This window comes from Amblyomma maculatum, unplaced genomic scaffold (genome assembly GCF_055883805.1).
Source record: "Amblyomma maculatum isolate TAMU_Amacu unplaced genomic scaffold, ASM5588380v1 scaffold_135, whole genome shotgun sequence".
Classification (NCBI taxonomy): Eukaryota; Metazoa; Arthropoda; class Arachnida; order Ixodida; family Ixodidae; genus Amblyomma; species Amblyomma maculatum.
Genome location: NW_028146859.1, coordinates 27,112 through 33,111, shown reverse-complemented (window position 1 = coordinate 33,111; position 6,000 = coordinate 27,112). Strand labels below are relative to the sequence as shown.

General features: G+C 46.8%; 1 pseudogene; it reads left to right on the top strand.

The window, feature by feature from the left end:
- Nucleotides 1-2,916: 2,916 nt before the first annotated feature.
- On the top strand, nt 2,917-4,580 carry LOC146170629 (uncharacterized; annotated as a pseudogene).
- The last annotated feature ends 1,420 nt before the right edge of the window (nt 4,581-6,000 follow it).

Here is a 6,000-nt window from a genome sequence, read left to right as displayed (position 1 = left end):
TTGGGAGGGGCCCGAACACTCCACCGCACACAGCAGCGATTTTACTGGCCGAAGATGCGTTCAACGATCGAACGATATGTAGCCAGTTGTGTGCAATGCCAGCGTTTTAAACTGCCGACTTCAAGTCCACCGGGCAAACTGCGGCCAGTAACACCTCCAACAGCCCCGTTTGAGCAAGTAGGCATTGACCTTCTTTGGTCCTCTAAAGGAAACCGATGGATTCTTGTGTGCGTCGATTATTTAACCCGCTTTTGTGAGACAGCCACTACTGCGTCCGCTACTGCGTCTGAAGTATCTCATTTCTTACATCGATTTGTCATTCTTCGGCACGGCCCTCCTGTAGTCATCGTTAGTGACGTGGACGCCAATTCAAGGCGGATATTGTCGAAGAACTTTTTCGCCTCAGCGCATGCAGTTTTCGCCACTCCACACCATATCATCCCCAAACGAACGGTGTTGTAGAACGCACTAATCGGACGCTTACCACCATGTTGGCGCTGCAGATCCTAAGGACTGGGATGGTGTTCTACCGTTCATTACTCATGCATACAACACAGCGCGAGGGGAGACAACAGATTACAGCCCCTTCTACCTACTCTATGCTCGCTCGCCTCGCTGTGGCCTCGACACGATACTGCCATTTTTCATTCATAATTAACCATCTCTTGCTGCCACGCTCTGCAGAGCTGTAGAAGCTCGCCAGCTTGCTCGCGTTCGAATTTTATCTATGCAAGAGCGTTCTAAGAACCGCTACGACGGGCGACACCGACAAGTTTCTTATGTTCCTGGTGACATTGCGCTGTTGTGGACACTTCTGCATAAACGTGTTTTTTGTCAAAAACTGCTGTCACACTACACTGGACCGTTTGTTGTGTTAGAGTGCACCAGTGACAAACTAGGTTATAGCATACCTAACTGCAAGTGGTCAACGATTACAGCTGTCACGACGCAGTCAGAGTGCGTTGTGGAGAAGGCAGCGGGAGGAAAATAGCGCACGCCTGTCAAATGAGGACGCAAAGGCAGAGCGGGCTGGACCCACGAAAGGCGCTGCGGGGACGCAAGGAGAAGGGGGAGCTTGAGCTTGAGAGAGTACTGTATAGCTTGCCCCAAAAACGGTGTTGCGCTTCCCGGAAAGACGGGGGTTCGGCTCTCCTGGGGTGCAGAGGCTCGGATTTCGAGTTCCGAGCTTTACTTCGGAAGGGCAGCTCGCCAGCAGGAAATGGGAGCCGGGCAATGGAAAGGAGATTGTTTCGCGTCACTGTTTCGGGGGCCGCTTAGGGCACGTGGCCCGGGAATGCCCGGAGACAAAGGTTCAGAAAATTGCTGCCAGGATGATCGAGGCGCAACCTCTTGACACTGGGACTCTGGGCCAAAATCCGGGGTCAAAGGCAAACGGTCAGTGGGAAGCGGTTTCTGATATAGGCAACATTTCTCTATGCTCAGGGGAATCGTCTTTCCTAGCGTGTTTAGATTCAGAAGCGGACATAACAGTGATAAGAACGTCACTTCTTGCACACCAAAAGATAGACCCAAGAGGAAAAATAACACTAAAGGGAGCCTTCGGACACCAGATTGAGGCAGAGCTGGCGTATGTGCCACTGAGAGTTGATCGACGGGGCTCACATGTGGCAATCTTGTATGCAGCGACAGAAACGTTGGCGGCCGAAATTAATTGCCTGCTAACGGTAGCGGATTATAATGAACTAGTAAAACAGAAAGAAACCGAGAAGCCCGAGGGAGACTTCAATTTGGACACCCTATCAGACACTGTGGCGGCTGTCGTTGCGCAGCAAAAAGAGGAGGAACAAACGGAAGAAGCAGCATCGTTGAGCTTCAGGGCCACAACGTGCTTGCCGACGCTCTATCCCGCATTCAAACATAGCATGGGAAGTCCTCGGAGCACACACCAAGAGAGCAGCGGTGTTCTAGACTCGCCTTTTTGGACAATAAACGAGTAGCAAAACACGGTCTGGAGCAGCGCCATTTGTGTTGATGCACGCGAAGCTCGTTGCAGCCGCCATCGTGGATGACAGGTGTTCCGTGGTTGTGTTGTGTATGTCTGTGCGTCCGTACGGCGCGACGCTTCTCCGTGTTTGGCTGCCTGACTTCATTGCTTATTCTTGACTAGCTGGCTGCCCTAAACCAGCCTATGTCATGCCAGTTAACTTCTGCGTTCCACTGTGCACGCAGTACGGTCGTGTCGACAAAGAAGGACGAAAAGTAAGCGATTCCTTTGTTGTGTTTCCGCAGTGTGCATGCCTTCTGTACGCGCGCGTGTGCAAGGCGCGACTTGTCGTATCTAACGTCGTAAAACAACTCACGCTATGAGGTTCCGTAGAGAGGGTCGCCGAGAGCTCCATATTAGTTGTGTAGCCCATTTGCAGGTCTTTTTTTTTTCTTTAAGTCCGACAACATCGCGCAGCACACGTACCCGGGTACGTTCTAAATTATTTTTTATCGCGCTCGCACAGGCTCCTCACCTTATTTCTTGTCGGTACCAAGCTCAAGTGGGCAGCCCGGCGATATATCGACCTGGTGGTCGCGGGCTGCCCGAAAAAGGAGTCTGTAGACAGGTGATCGCGAGAAGTCAACGGGTCTCGTTCTTAGCTGTCGGTACTCTAAGCAACATCAGCCATCATAATGAGAAGTCTGCGAGGACCGCATTTGAAGATGGTGTGTATGTTTCGAAAAAAAAAGATGAAAATCCGTTTGCCAAGGCTGGAATCGATAGATTTGCTAGAAATTATGGCCAGGCATGTTTCAAGCTTGAGATAAGCACGTTGATGTTAGCATCCATATCTCAAGCAGCGCATTAAACCTCGACAGAATCTAGCTCGCAACCAAATCGTTGGTGAGTTACAAATTGCATGTGTTTAATGGCATGCTGGCTTACAAAAAAAAAAAGCTGCAGTTGTCTAAAATGGCATGTATAGACAACCTGCAGCTGAAAGTCACAACAGTGCATAGTGTAAGTCAGTAAATTTTATTTTCAGGTCTCATACCGAAGGTTTCCTAGGGAACCAGACGTGTACAGAAAATGGATTGTGGCCATAAGACGTGATGAAGGTCCACTTTTCAAGGTTTCAAAAGCAACAAAGGTCTGCTCTCACCATTTTCTTGAGAGCGATTATGTTGCAAATGGGCAACGGCACTTGCACCACTTTGCTGTACCATCAATATTTTCGTACAAGAATACCAAGACTCCAAGGAAGCCACCAGCTCCGAGGGTCCCTTTTCAGAGCATACCACCATCGAAGAGGAAACGGAATGCCATTGACACATCACCTCAGAGAGGACAAAATTTGGCTTTTGAGTGAAGAAAACCTAGCCTCCATGGAAGCATACTCTGAGCCGGCAGCCAGCGATGACATCCCAGGAGATGAAAACTGTAGCAGCAGGCTCAATAGCCCACTGACTACAGACAGCACCGAGCAAAAATCCCCTTTGAAAAGAGATAAAAACTCTGTTTGCTCTTGCAAAGAACCTGTTGAAGAGCTAGAAAAACAACTAGCTGCCAGCAAGACAAAAGAATTGGAAAATAAGAGAGAAATAGAGCATTTCAAGCAGCTGTTAAGGTCAAAAGAAAATGAACTGAACTTGCTCCGTAATGAGCTAGTTCAGGCACAAAAAATTGTAGGGAAAGTTGAAGAAGCTCGTACATTTGATATTGATAGATTAAAAGATAGTACGGAAGATATGCAGTTTTATACTGGTCTCCCAAACTATTCCCCTTTTCTAGCTCTCTTGGAGTTTCTAGACGTAGGTGAAACTGGTGAAAACATGTCCCGCAGTGAAAGTACTAGTACCGGTCTTAGAAGTACAGAAAACACTGGACGGCGGCAAAAAATAAGCACAGAAAACCAGCTTTTTCTTGTGCTAGTGAAGCTCAGAGTGGGCCTTTTTCACCGGCACCTTGCCCATTTATTCAACATTTCACTGAGCACAGTGTCGAGGATATTTTCGACATGGATAGATTACATGTACTTACAGCTAACAGAACTTTCACTTTGGTTGTCGCGACCAGCTGTTGATGCGACCATGCCACCCGTCTTTAAAGACAAGTATCCTTCAACGCGCGTCATTTTAGATGCCACTGAAATAAGATGTGAAGTGCCAACGTTCTTTGTGACACAGTCACAGGTGTATTCTTCCAAGTCAACATATACACTGAAAGGACTAATAGGAATTGCTCCTAGTGCTGTGCTGACATTTGTGTCCGAACTTTTTACCGGCTGCACATCAGACAAAGAGTGTGTCATCAAAAGTGGATTTCTGAAACTTCCGTTTGGTACAGAAGACTCAGTAATGGCAGACAAAGGCTTCAAGATCGAAGAGCTTTTGAAAAAAAATAAAAAGTCGAACTGAACATTCCTCCATTCTTAATGCGAGGGCAGTTCACTGCAAAGGAAGTGAAGGAAACTCAGGAGATTGCTTCCATAAGGATACATGTGGAGAGAAAGATAAAGAGAATTAAAGGCTACCATATATTTCAACGCCCTGTTCCTATCTCCCTGGTGCCATTGGTGAACCAAATGTGGACTGTGTGCGCCATTCTGACGAACCTTCAACCCCCCTTCTGAAGGATGATGAGTGATGAGACTCAACAAATGCTGCATCTGAAGGACTTCATTTAGAGCATACATTTCTAGTCACATCTGGTTCAAAAATAAATACCTCTAACTTCACGGAAAGGTTGACGGACTAACAAGCATTAAGAAGTGTATATTTCATTCCGCAGCTTTGATATCATTTGAAGAGTGGTGCTCTATATCATCATCATCATCATCATCAGCCTGATTATACCCACTGCAGGCCGAAGGCCTCTCCCATATTTCTCCACTTAACCCGGTTCTGTGCTAGCAGCATCCACTTGACCCCTGCGAACTTCTTGATCTCATCCGCCCACCTAACTTTCTGCCGCCCCCTTCTACACTTTCCTTCCCTTGGAATCCAGTTTGTTACCCTCAGCGACCATCGGTTATCCTCTCTTCGCACTACATGTCCTGCCCATGTCCATTTCTTCTTCTTAATTTCTACTAGAATGTCGGTAACTTGAGTTATTTCTCTGACCCACTCTGCACGCTTTCTATCTCTTAATGTTACCCCTACCATTTTTCGTTCCATAGCCCTCTGGGTTGTCCTCAACTTAAGTAGAACTTTCTTGGTTAGCCTCCACGTTTCAGCCCCATAGGTGAGTACAGGCAAGATGCAACTGTTGTATACTTTCCTCTTGAGCGATACCGGTAAGCTGCTAGTCATAATCTGCGAGTGCTTGCCAAATGCGCTCAATCCCAATCTTATTCTTCTTGTTATTTCCTTTTCATGGTCCGGATCTGCGGTTACTACCTGTCCTAAGTAGACATATTTGCCTACTACTTCCAGTATTTCGCTACCTAATGTAAACTGCTGTTCCTTCCCGAGGCTGTTGAACATTACCTTAGTCTTCTGCATATTGATTTTCAAGCCTACCTTTCTACTTTTCCTGTCTAGGTCATCAATCATTATTTGAATTTCATCTCCCGAGTTGCTTGGCAAGGCAATGTCATCAGCAAATCGCAGATTACTGAGCTATTCTCCATCTACCCTTATCCCTAACTGCTCCCATTCCAAGTCTCTGAATACTTTCTCTAAACAAGCTGTGAATAGTACTGGGGAGATTGTGTCTCCTTGCCTAACAACTTTATGGGAATTTTGTTACTTTCTTTATGCAGAACAATGGTTGCTGTGCAGCCACTATATATATCTTCCAGCACTTTCACGTACGGCTCGTCTACCCCCTGATTTCGCAATGACTGCATCACCGCTGAGGTTTCAACTGAGTCAAATGCTTTTTCGTAATCAATGAATGCTATGTATAAGGGCTGGTTATATTCCGAGCATTTTTCTATCACCTGATTGATGGTAGGGATATGATCGATAGTAGAGTACCGTTTCCGAAACCCTGCTTGATCCTTTGCTTGATTGCAGTCTAAGGTTGTCCTGATTCTATTAGCGATTACC